The sequence below is a fragment of the Hermetia illucens genome, chromosome 6, assembly GCF_905115235.1.
Source record: "Hermetia illucens chromosome 6, iHerIll2.2.curated.20191125, whole genome shotgun sequence".
Taxonomy (NCBI): Eukaryota; Metazoa; Arthropoda; class Insecta; order Diptera; family Stratiomyidae; genus Hermetia; species Hermetia illucens.
Window position 1 is genome coordinate 44,752,831 of NC_051854.1, and position 13,636 is coordinate 44,766,466.

At 43.7% G+C, this 13,636-nt stretch overlaps 1 protein-coding gene across 4 annotated transcripts in view; it reads right to left on the reverse strand.

Moving 5' to 3' along the window:
• Positions 1 to 13,636, reverse strand: part of LOC119659311 (facilitated trehalose transporter Tret1-like) — a 92,789-nt gene that overhangs the window by 28,410 nt on the left and 50,743 nt on the right. The window contains exon 1 of one of the 4 annotated variants that reach the window (XM_038067328.1): positions 5,347 to 5,481. The exons of the other annotated variants lie outside the window; for them this stretch is intronic. The gene's annotated coding sequence lies outside the window, so the exon portion shown is untranslated. Of the gene's footprint in view, positions 1 to 5,346; positions 5,482 to 13,636 lie in introns of those variants that run through there. 4 annotated transcript variants of the gene reach the window in all.

A 13,636-nucleotide genomic window follows, 5' to 3' on the forward strand; every position in this document is an offset into this window, starting at 1 on the left:
GGCCTTGCTACACCAGCAAGTGTGGCGATATCCAGAGAAATTGAACGCAAGAAAGCGGAACTTTCAGTAGAAGGTGAGGGCAAGCTGGTAACCCCGGTGAGATCCACCCTGAACGCAACAGGCTTTTCAGTTAGCGGCGGTTTTCACAAACATACGAGTTAGCCAAACTAACCTGCAGCATGCCAAAGCCGCTTCCTATCTACTGGCAGCAAGGCTGGCAAATTTGCAAGATTGTTCTTATATATTTCTGATACAACAGCCATGGCTTCGCTTTAACAAAATCTATGGTATTGCATCAGTCAAGGGGACTAGCATCTTCTTCGATGAGAGATCCTCCAGACCGAGGGCCTGCATGCTGATGTCAAAATTGTTAGAGGCAACCATGCTAAGACAAATCTGTTCTTTTATTGCGATCAACTTACAATACCGGGTTAATGATAAGAGGAGAAACGTTGTGGCGCGGCAGGATTCGCAGCATTCGAAATTTATTTCGAATGTTGCGAGTGCGAGCGAATAGATGGCGCGGATCTATCCACTTTTGTGGCAACCCAAACTGAGATTTCACCGCTTGGAGCGCTGCTCGTCGCAAGGGGACAACCGCCGTGTTCAGTTAGTTAGAAAAAGTCGTTCCGTCCGTCTTGTTCCGTTTTCAATAAATTTATGTTTTACGCTGTAGTTAGTGTTTTATTATCGCGCTACTACAATTGGTGACCCCGACGTGATTTTCGGAAGCCGGTGCGACCCTTGTTTCGGAAGTTCTGAATTGTGAAAACCGCGTTGTAATATCTGATTCGAATCGTGCGAGTTTGGTCAAGATGGCTACCTACACCAACGTGCATACCGAAGACCCGGACGAGACGCGGGCAGAAAATTGCGCTAGCCCCAATCCATTTATAGCTCGTCAACCCGTGTCTCAGTTCGTCGAAGCCATACATAACTTAAAGCTTCCGAATTTTTGGAGACAACGACCACAATTATGGTTCGCTCATATTGAATCGCAGTTCGTTGTGAACCGCATTTCAAGCGACAACAACAAATTCCACGCGGTTGTCGCGTGGAGGAGGTAGCCGACATAGTGGAGAAGCCGCCTGAAGTAAAAAAATACGACGAAATCAAGCGGAAACTCATCATCAGGTTCAGTGATTCACCAGAAAATCTGCTAAGTAGGGCTCTATCGGAGTTAGAACTGGGCGATCTGAAGCCGTCTAGCCTGTGGCGTCAGATGCGGAGTATGGTCGATGGTCAGCTTAGCGGCGATACGCTAAAAACGTTCTGGCTAAAAAAGCTGCCAAGCAGAGCGCGTGAAATCCTAACGGTAGCGACCAACATCGACGTAGACGCCCTGACCGAAATGGCCGACAAGATCATGCGCGTGAACGATTCACACGTGGCCGCCATCAGTTCGTCCGAGTCTAATGAAAACCGGTTCGAACGAGAGCTTGCGGTCATCAACAAGAAATTCGAGCAACTAACGGCTGAACTACGAAACAACCGACAGAGACAACGATCTCGATCTCGCTCTACGGGACGGCGACGAACAACCAGCACATCGTTGCCATCGTCACCCGGCGCCAACGATATTTGCTACTATCATCGCCGCTTCGGCAACTGCGCAAGGAATTGTCGTGCGCCATGCACCTTTCGCCAACCGGAAAACTAATCACCTCGTCGTCACTTTCTGCGGTTGAGGACGACGAGACTCCATCAAACCGCCTACTCGTAAGAGATCACCGGCATGGATTGCGTTTTCTTGTCGATAGTGGAGCCGACGTCTCAGTGGTTCTGATAAAAATGTTTCCGAAAAACACTAGGCCGTCAGATGTGAAACTGTTCGCTGCAAACGGATCTCCCATCGATACATTCGGAGAGAAGCTTCTGAATCTCGATTTCGGACTTCGACGTGCCTTCAAATGGAAATTTTGCATCGCCCGAGTCAACCGACCGATCCTTGGGGCAGATTTCTTGCGACATTTCGGATTACTTGTCGACATCAAGAACAAACGACTGTTAGACTCCAACACATCCCTCAGTTCAACAGCATACCGATTCAGAGGCGCCGATCCGACAATATCAACGATCGATCCGAACAACTCTTACCATCGACTTCTAGCACAGTTTCCCGAAATAACAACGACTGTTTTGCAGCCTACGACGATCAGCCCGCAGGTATGTCATCATATCATTACAACCGGACCACCGGTTTCGGAAAAACCCCGACGACTGCCTCCCGACAAATATAAAGCAGCGAAGGCCGAATTCGAATATATGATGGAAAAAGGCATCTGCAGGCCATCGAACAGTCCGTGGGCAAGTCCATTGTTGCTAAAAGCAAAAAAATCTGGCGAATGGCGTGCGTGCGGTGATTATCGCGGTCTGAACAAAATCACCGTGCCCGATAGCTACCCGGTACCGCACATCCACGACATCACACAACATCTCACTGGCAAAAAGATTTTTTCGGTGATTGACCTTATACGAGCTTTCCACCAAATCCCAGTCGCGCCCGACGACATTCCAAAGACAGCTGTGATAACCCCTTTCGGGTTATTCGAATTCCTGGTAATGACATTTGGACTCCGTAATGCTGCACAGACGTTTCAACGACATATCGACAATGCACTTCGTGGTCTTGATTTCGTTTGGGCATACCTCGACGACATCTTTATCGCGTCCGATTCGGAAGAACAACACGAGGAACACCTCAAAATCGTTTTCGAACGACTTCGTATGTACGGACTAAAAATCAACCCAGTCAAATGCGTATTTGGTGTTAACAAGATAGAATTCTTGTCTCACCAGATCTCGAGCGACGGAATCGAACCATCTCCGGCCAAGGTCAAAGCGATCAGACAATATCCGAAACCTACGAACATCATCGAGTTGCGAAGATATCTCGGTGTAATCAACTTTTACCGAAGGTTTCTGCCGGGAGCAGCTACAATTCTCGCACCCCTCAACAGCTATCTGCGAGAAAGCCGAAAGAACGACAAACGTCCGATCGTTTGGAATCCCGCATCCGAGCATGCTTTCGAAGAATCAAAACGACTAATCGCTAACGCGACGAGGTTGGCACACTCAGTTGCCGGCGCCAAACTTTCAATTACCACCGATGCATCCGACGTCGCAACTGGTGCCGTTCTCGAGCAATTCCACAATGGACTTCGCCAACCACTTGGGTTTTATTCCAAGAAGCTATCTGAAACCCAAGCCCGATATAGCACATACGACCGGGAATTACTCGCAATATACAATGGCGTGAAATTCTTTCGACATATGCTTGAAGGACGTGAGTTCACGATACGCACCGACCATCGACCGCTGATATATGCTTTTCAACAAAAATTGGAGAAAGCATCACCGAGACAGTGCCGACAGCTTCAGTACATCTCACAGTTCACCACCGACATAGTCCATGTCTCCGGTCAGGAGAATTGTGTCGCAGATGCACTGTCTAGAATCGAAATCGAAGCCATCGCAATGCCGACCGCGGTCACGATCACTGAAATCGCCGACGCACAGGCAGACGACCAAGAACTTCAAGAATTGCTAAAATCCACATCCTCGCTTGTCCTGCAGCAATTCACCTTCAGCAACAGCGACAAGCCAGTCTACTGTGACACATCCGCGCAAGTCATACGACCATACGTACCGCGCTCTCTCAAGCGGAGAGTATTCAACGTCTTTCATGGCCCATCACACCCCAGTGGCCGAGCAACCAGCAAAGCAATGCGGAAGAAATATGTCTGGCCCGGAATCGACAAAGATTCCACTACCTGGGCCAAAAACTGTATTCAATGCCAAAGGGCAAAAATACATCGCCACGTCCGAAACATACCACTGCAGTATGCACAATCGAGCAGCCGATTCGAGCACGTCCACTTGGACATAGTTGGCCCGTTGCCACCATGCCAAGGACATCGCTACCTACTGACAATGGTCGACCGATTCAGCAGATGGCCAGAGGCTGTCCCAATATCCGATATAACGGCAGACACTGTCGCAACAGCATTCTATTCGCATTGGATATCAAGATTCGGATCCCCACGCACCGTCACTACAGACCAGGGTTCGCAGTTCGAATCTTCCCTCTTTCGAGCTCTCACTCAGTTGACTGGATGCAAGCGAACACGTAGTTCTCCGTATCACCCAGCGGCCAACGGCATGGTAGAACGCTGGCATCGATCTTTAAAAACCGCGCTTATGTGCCACGAGAATCACCGATGGGTTGAGACTCTACCAACAGTATTACTCGGCTTACGGACATCAGTAAAATCCGACTTGAAATGCTCACCAGCCGAACTCGTATACGGCACAACACTTCGCTTGCCTGGTGAACTATTTCTCGACACCGAAATGCAAAACGATCCGCAGATATTCGTCGAAAAATTCAGGCGAGATATGCAGCAACTTCGCGCCACACCGGTCGAACATCATAGAGCAGACAGCATGTTCGTCTTCAAAGATCTGTACTCCTGTACGCATGTCTTCCTTCGAGACGATACCTCACGGAAGCCGCTACAGTGTCCTTACATGGGACCTTACGAGGTAGTAAAGCGAAATAGCGATCGAGTGTTTACGATACGATGCAACGACAAAACTGTTGTCGTATCCACCGAACGACTCAAACCAGCGTACACAATCCGTGAGGACGACGACTTCATCGAACCAGCTATCATCCAACATCGAAGCGAATCACAATTAACAAATCGACCATTGCGAACATATTCTGGACCGAAAAGCAAGAAAGTCACAATCGCTCAATGACCTCGATCATCTCGACTATTGACAAACGAATCGCAAACAACATTCTGTCTTGTGGACAATCCATCATGTGTTCGCTAGGAGGGGGATAATGTGGCAACCCAAACTGAGATTTCACCGCTTGGAGCGCTGCTCGTCGCAAGGGGACAACCGCCGTGTTCAGTTAGTTAGAAAAAGTCGTTCCGTCCGTCTTGTTCCGTTTTCAATAAATTTATGTTTTACGCTGTAGTTAGTGTTTTATTATCGCGCTACTACACTTTGCGTAGCACGCCACGGGAGTGGAAGATCGCAGAAAAGTGTGCCATGAGTTGTTGTCTAAAACGTAGTAGACACACAAAAAAATTAATCTAATGCAGTAATTATGTTTTTCGTAAATGTCTCTGATTTGTAATATTAAGTTCGAATATATGAATAAATACTGAAGTCCTTTGAATTAAAAATAGGAAAACGGAAGTTGAGTCCGCCGACTAAGATTAGGTCAAATAACATGTATAACTAATTTAATAATAAATGTTAACTTAAATATTATAATAAATATAAGTAATGTTAAATACTTAAACGTCATGGTTGCCTCTGCTTACTTACCCTATGATTCTTTGTGTCCTCCGCCGCAACAACTAAGAGATCTGGTAGCGTATGCAGAACCAAGTGGGATGGAACTCTTAATAGGTTGTGATACCAACGCTCAGCATATTTATTGGGACAGTAGCAAAGGCAATCCTAAAGGAGAAAAGCTGTTTGATTTTATCACGTCAGCCGGTCTGATGACCGCGAACGTAGGGTGTACCTCTAAGTTCGTGGGGCCAAGGAGAAGTGAAGAAATTTACCTAACAATCAAAATTTTCAGAGTTGATTAGTGACTTCGTCTACCACTTAGTCTCCCTCTAAGATCATCGTTACTTAAAATTTAGTCTGACAGTTAGCAGTCTGTAACAAAAAGGCGGAGTCTCAATTAAACGGATTGGGCAAAGCTCAATGAACTTCTTGGCGACAAAGAGGAACTCCCTAGGCTACTAAGGATTCCTTTGGCGATAGAAGATCAATTGGAAACTCTGAATTGCACATTTTTAGAATTATTTGAAGACGCTTATCTTATTTCCTGAGGACAAAGCGGTAAAAGGATTCAATGGTGGCACCGAGAGGACATCCACATCGTGCTTGCAAAAGCAATACGAATGAAGACTGGTAAGCAGTTCGAAACAAAACTACTTTAGAGCATTCTGTGTGTAACTGGAAGGTAAAAAGGAGATTTCCGGGCTGTATAGGGTCTTTAATAAGGATGAGTCGGTCAAGTTGGACTATCATAGAAAACCGGATGGTACTTTCATGAATTCCAGAGTTAAGTCCATATATGGAAGTACACCACTCGGGAGAACACGACTCAGAAGTGGGAGGCAGAGAATTGGCAGTTTCTGCAAACCTTTCAATACGAAGGTGTTGTAAGGGGAATCGGGACACTACGACAGCGGTTGTTGCCAATCAAAAGGCATATACTATCATTTGAACACTTCAGAGCACCTAGCATGGGTGGCATCTATTTAGTGATGTTAAAGGAGGATATAGAGCACTTAGAGCAACTTCTAAGGAATATTTTTCGTGCGTATCTCACTCTGAGGTACCTGTCTTCCTCTTGAGAGCAGGTTAAAGTAGTCCTCATACCAAAGCCTCGGAAAGATGACTATTCAAATCCAAAGAACTTCCGACAGATCAGCTTGACATCATTCTTGCTGAAAGGTTTGGAAAGACTGGTTGAACGTCATATTCTTGGGAAGGCCCTCAGGTTGCACCCATTAAATGAAAGCCAACATTCTCACCAGCGTGGAAAGTCATATTCTTTGGTTTCAAGTGAATGGTGAGTACGCGATGGGGGGGTGCCTGTGGACAATGAAGGGGCGTTTGACTATGTCCCCTTTTAAAAACTCTAAGATGCAGCCAGAGAGTATGGTGTTGACTTTAATTAAGTGGCTCAACGCTATACTAACGCAAATAGTGCTATGTGCTAAAGTAGGTGTTAATCGCTACCTAATAACGGAAGCGACGAAAAGCTGCCCTCAAGGAGGTGTACTATCGCCATTTCTGTGGACTATGTGAATCGATTCACTACCATACGAACTGCAAAATCCGCCAATATACGCTTAAGCTTATACGGATGACGTGATTGTGTTAATTGTTGGTTAAGATCTCGGAACGGTGTGTAGAAATACACAACGAGCCGTTCGTTTGATTGACAGTTGGTACCTAAGGCATTGGCTTTCAGTTAATCCAAATAAAACCACAATGGTATTATTTACAAGGAGGAAACTGAATGGTCTCTTCCAGAGATGAGAGGTACAACTCTTCAACTCTCCGAAGAAGTGAAATATCTGGGAGTTATTCTAGACCAGAAGCTTCCTTAAAAAAATATGAAGGGGTAAAGATAAAACGAGCTCTCACACCTTAGGAGCTTTAGTGGTGGACTTTTGCCTCGACACGGAGACTTAGGCGTCAGGTAGTAATGTGGATATATGTTGTTATTATTAGGCCGATGTTCATTTATGCATCCGTGGTGTGGTAATTGGTAGCACTGTAAAGAGCTGTGTGTTTGGGTATCACCGGTACTTTTGGTGCGATTTGATAGTGAATGCACTTTTTCAAGAATTTAATGTCTTCGCTAAGTTTCGCCATTTTCTTTTTGGCTTTCAAAAATTCTTTGCCGATGGGGGCTTGGTTGCCATCTCAATAGTATTGCGCGCTGCGCTCGACGTTTTTGCATTGACTGAATTCATGTCCGAAATGGCTGTCAAAATATGTATACGGAGAATTATAAGAACTTCATTGACTTAAACGGAAAGTTTGTTTGTTTATTTTTTCAGGCATAATTTGAACCACTATTAACTGCAACCCGGCCTTTATGCCAACTAGTTTCGAAGGGGCCGAGTTATTTCTCGATTAATTAACCATGAACTTTCCCTTTTGCAACCGGATTTATAGTTTCTTCTTCTTCTTCAAACTTATCAAATTATTACAAATGTGATAAATAAAAGGTTTATTTCAAGAGCAAAGTATAACCGTATATTTATATATTTATTTATTTTATTGTATTTATTTATTTATATATTTATTTTTATTATTATATTTATAAATACGGTTATTTAATCTTCCCCTAAATTAAACTTACATTTGACCATGGAAATGTGTCTAATAGAACAGAGTAAAATATAATTTATTTCATTATCATGTCACCCAAAACAGTAGTAAATTAATATTCTGTTTTTTTTTTCAAAATAAGAAAATTTCTTCAAATGTCAATTGCATCAAAAAGCAAAAAACTGATAACAGAAAAATTATTTTCATCATGATTTACTTCCCAATAACCATAAGCTCGTACAATTAGACTAATAGTATAATCATATCTGTATGGGTTGAGATAATGACATTATTTTGCCTTGACCAAAAAAATGCAAACTCGTAATAAACAATAAGTTTATTGTTGTTTTATTTTCAATCCGACTTGATGACTTTACTTTTGCCACCGAAATTAACGTGGAAATAAGATTTATCAAAACCGGTTTACTTTCAATAATAGAAATAAAGATTGAAGATAAACGTGAAAGGTATCTGAGACATGAAGACATAATACTAAGATAAACTTATCTCTTTATGCACGCGATTAACCGGAACTAGTTTAACGAATCAATGCTAAACAGAGGACCATAAAGGACCATTATCTTTCAGGAGGGCTGTATTATCTCTTTGGAAAGTTTTATTGTATATAATACTATTTACTCAGCAAAAACAATCAGTTCTGCACGAAACTTTCCCTTTTCATTACACTCTTCTCTCTGTATAGGACGTTTTATCATTTTGACACCCACATCAAAACTAAAATGATTACTTTTTTCCTGCAATTAGCACTGCAATGCTATGTGTCTTTGCATACTAGCTTACAATCAAATACATTTTTGCCTAACGGATCGTTGCGACCAATAGAATAATGTCTAATCCGTGCTGCACTATACTCATTCGGGCAAATGCTACCCGGGACTTTCCGGCCGGTTTTTTAACGCAAGGAACTGGTTGCTAGGCTTTGTCTGAGGTAACCGGCGGATCACCAGACAGATCTCGACAGAATGTTTCTGGACTGAGGAAAATACATTGGAATAGCGTTCTAAATGGATTGATAGTTGACGTAGTGTACCTTTGGATCCGTTTTTAGAAATGATTTCATCAACACCCTGAAAGATTGGACTTTTGAAGATCCTTACTTCCATGCGAAGTTTAAGTGGATTTGTGGTTTTCCACGTTTTTACGAATAAACTTAATATTAATATGTTATATTATTTTAGACATTGTTGGCAAAATGATAGTCTTTCTCAAAATGATAATCTTTCCTGATTAACTGACTGACTGTTGCTGTCATTCCGGATAATGTTATATCCCGTAAATTGAGCATTGTTCTCTTAAGATTTACATCGTGGGCCCAGGAGCTTAAATAGCACTTTGAAAGGAAACAAATCAAAGCAAATTTGGTCTGACCTATTCGTGACGAGAGTTGTTAAGCCGTTCTGGAAATCCATGAAGGGTTTTCGTGGTTACCTCAGCGACAAGTCCTCTAAGAAAAACCTTGAATGTCTCGATTTTCTGGCTGGGGAGTAAAGCCCCCTTCTGCCTCTTTCAGGATATCCTTAATTATCACACTGTTTCTCAGCTTTTCTCTCCAGAAGAGCTAAAAGCTGCATTGCTAAGGCACAGCGAGCCTTCGCCCGAGGAACGTGCCCGTGTTTGGCGCCGGAAACATTATATGCACTGCTACAGGGTCTTCACCTCACCTGGTACAGATTGAGTCCTCCTAAAGACTGGTTGGCTGGCACCAATCCCAAAAACATTTAAGGACCCAGAAGTTTTGACCAGTTACCGTCCTATTGTCCTCATGATATGTTTGCCAGACTACTTAACTCCATGGTCAAGGTTCATATCAATAATTCCATTGATGAATTAAAAGCCTACGTTTGCTTGCTTCAATGATATCCTTTTACATATTTTGATAGCAAAAGGTGAAAGTCAGTAGGTGTTGACTGTGGTGCTGGATGTGAAGAACGCCCGTGAGAAGGTTAATCTGGCTACCCTCAGTGACATAATGTCACATTTCCATTTTCCTATTGAGATTCCTTGATGGGTGTCAAGGATAATGCCCAATCAAGGGCTGGACAGCATTCAAGTTGGAAGTGGAATTCCCCGAGGATGCGTTTAAAGTCCAATGTTGTTTAACATCTATACAACATCCCTGTATAATAAATGCTCTGATAGCATTGAAATCTTCCAAGATGCGGACGATTTCCTCATTTTGGCCACTGGAGACGATTGATTGTCGACTACCAAATGTTCGCAAAAGCAGGTAAATATGTTTGTTGATGAATCCCGAAGATTGGGTCTACCAATTAACATAATCAAATCCCAATCTATATCCTTCAAGAGAAGCAAGGTAACACCCCTGCTCATTAAAATTAATAATTTTAGCCTTACCCATGTCAAATCTATCACGTTTTTAGGTAGGGTGATAACGAGAATAAGTTCGATCAGGGACCACTTGAACTCCATTATTCATAACAGGTTGATTAACTTTTCAACTGGTTTTTCTTGGGGCCCCACACCCCGTAAGGCCATCAATCTCTATAGATCTGTGGTAAGGCCCATTATACGTCCACTACGAATCCGCCAAAATATTTTGAAAATAAACTCAACTCTATATCTGCTTGGAGCTGACCAGAACCATTTTTGCCTTGACCAACGAGCCGCCTCCCCGTTTCAGAAGGCCTCTCCTGGCAACCAAAGAACTTTTTAAATTAAAGGAAAGAAATGCCAAACCTATTGTTTGGTGGTTCAGAACCCAGATGCTGAAAATGGCCTCTTCTCGATCTATAAGTTGTTCCGCAGCTTGTTTGACATTATAATTCTCAATGTTATTTCCGCAACCTCTAATAAGATTCAGGCTAACCTGTCGTATGATTTGGGGGCCACCTGTGGGAGACCCCTGCGTATACCAGGGCGGTGGAGGGCCTCAAATCTGGTCCTGGCATCTGATGCTGCGTTCATGAGTGGTGGGTCTGCCTGTGCGGTGGTTGATCCGGATGGGACGCAAGGCTCACATTTTCCCTTGGATATCAGTTCGGTTTTGGCGGCTGAAATATTTGCCGTGCTTCAGGTCATCAAAGTGGCTTTCAGGATGGATGAAGAGAAGGTTTCTATCATTACAGACTCTCTCCATACTCATAAATTAGTCAAACAAACTACGCCATCGCATCACCCTAGTTCGCAAAATACATGCCCTTGCTTCTGTCCCCTTTTATAAGTCTTTAAAAGTTCTATGGTGCCCGGCGCCCGCGGACACCCAATAAATGAACTCGCCCATGTAGAGGCCTTACTCTGTGCTCTAATCGCACAAGTTTGGTCGAACTCTCTTCTGTAGAATTTCTGAAGACAATTCAGGAACACTTCTATAGAGAGTGGCAGGATGAATTTTTGGAGATATCACGTGTCAAAGGACCATTTTTCTCTAACATTTTGTTTTACCAATAATTCAACCGAAGGCTACGCGTACGCGAGTAGAGATCCTTGTATGACTGACGACTTTTTATATTTCTTTGGGGACGGCATTTCCTGCCAACCTCCTTCTTTTTTCTTGCATTGATCAATCATTACCTGATCCACACGGTGTCAGATACCTTTAGACTACCGAGCAGCCTCTATGTGTCCGTACTTCAAGTTGCCATCGGCTTTTTGGTCTGGACTGGGGACCTACGGATGGAGGATGCAGACAACCTTTTATTTCACCCGAAGGAATACTGAATCTTGGTTTTCTGGACCTCAACCACCCTCAATTTTACAATGCATCCTGTTTTTCCCCGAACTCATCTTTTTGTATACTAAAACTTGTAATGCATCTTGGTCATAGTCATCAACTACGGTAACGATTTAAAAAACTAACCTGTCTCATCGCATGAATTAAATTTTTCCAACTTAAATATTATCAACTCAATAACGACTTAACATTTATAACCTTAAAACATCAATAACTAATACCTGTTGAGCTTGCAACCCGCGTCCAGTCTGTTCGGGCAGGCTTTGAGCCTAACTGGGAAGACCCACCCACCCCCCGACCTTAAAAAACCGCGAAAGTTATACTTCGTACAGCGTTCAGCAACCTCCTTTACACGGATGGAATTATTATATATTCTCCCTCGACGATTACCTACCTTTGTTGAGGGAGCTCAGTAAGGAGCATCCTCCGAGAAATCAGAGGTGGTTATTGACGCTAAGCGGCAAAAAAGAAAAAACAAGCAAAAAAGGGTGACTATCGCGCCGAGGGCTGAATGGACACAGGGATTAAGTTGTGGCCGTGAACGGTGAACTCGCGGTACCAACCGACACCCAGTTTCAACTAGCCTTGTCTCGGCAAAAGGCGCTCTTCCGAAATCGACTTATTTTCACCGGTAAAACAAGGGCCATGGCAGCCAACTATGAAGAAATTATGAAATATGAAATACTAAAGAAAACAACGGTCATGACATCCAAACCTGACCGAAGGGGCAATTCTGAGCATTTCGATGGAGAACCTGAGTTTAGACTCAAATGCTCCACTTATTCGAGTAGGAATCAACCCTATCGGGACCCAGCCCTTAATGGCCAAGCCGAAGAAGTCCCCTTCTGTCAGCACTCCTGACCCTGGGCTCCAATCGACGACGTTTGCTGAGGCTTGTCTTAGCTACAGATAAGCATCTGTCTCTGTCAACAAACAGCCCCTGGTCAAACGGTCTTAAGGAAAAACAATGCCTCCGGGACAAATCACCTTCAGGCAAACCCCCGATTGTTGAAGGGAAACGATCGTATGTGGCATCTACAGCTAAGGACAAACCAAAGTGGTAACGGTCTTCCAATGATTCTGTTCGGCTCAAATGGCAGCTAAGAAGGCTCCACCAGCAACGACGTCTTCATTTGCATGCAAGGCTATCGAAGCCATTGGATCCATCCGGATGCAGAACAGTGCAAGCAGCTCGGAAAAATCCTGCTAGCTGTAAGAACTGTATCCTTGCAAGGGATTACATTACGATCGATAGGTGTATACCTCTATCGGTAGGTGTATACCGTAAAATGTTACGAATAAACTTTGCCGACGAAAGCTCACATAGTAGTGCTCCTCCTTCAACGTGTGTGGGAGGATGCGCGACTGACGCTTAAGAGAGTTTCCGAGCTACCTTCGTTTAAAAAATGCTTTCTCTGGCTTCCAGAAGGAAATGCGATGTCCAATAAAGAATACGCCTTTAAATATGCCCCCCATTCGCAGCGATTTGTTAACCAGTTGGATACTTCTACATACTAGTGGAGAAAGATCCAGGTACTGGTCAAACAGAAGTCTATTGAGGCAGAGTGTCCTAGAGGCTACTCACAGGGAAGGATTCACTCTTCTCTGCTATGGTGCCTAGTTATGAACACCTTGCTATGGCACCTTGAGCACACAAAAAGGTCTTCGGACGATCTAGCCATAATGATTAACAATATCAGAAATCCTGCAGATTACTCAAGTGCTGCATGACTGCATCATATGGTTTTCAGATTCAATAAATGGCCACAAATCTTCAAGTCTATTGGGATTACCGACTTAATGATTTTCACCGAGGAATCAATCATAGAAAACGGATCGAGCGCAAGGGGTTTTGTCGGGAAACCCGATTACGGAACTGGCTCGTACTCTCGGAAAAATGAGGACCATATTCCAAGCGGAGATATATGCCATTATATTGACGACAGGTAGGTTCGGGTAGCATAGTCAGCACTGAACAGCAACGACATATCAAGCCAGTTTTGTGGAGTTGTCATCAGGTGCTGCTGAAAATTAGCG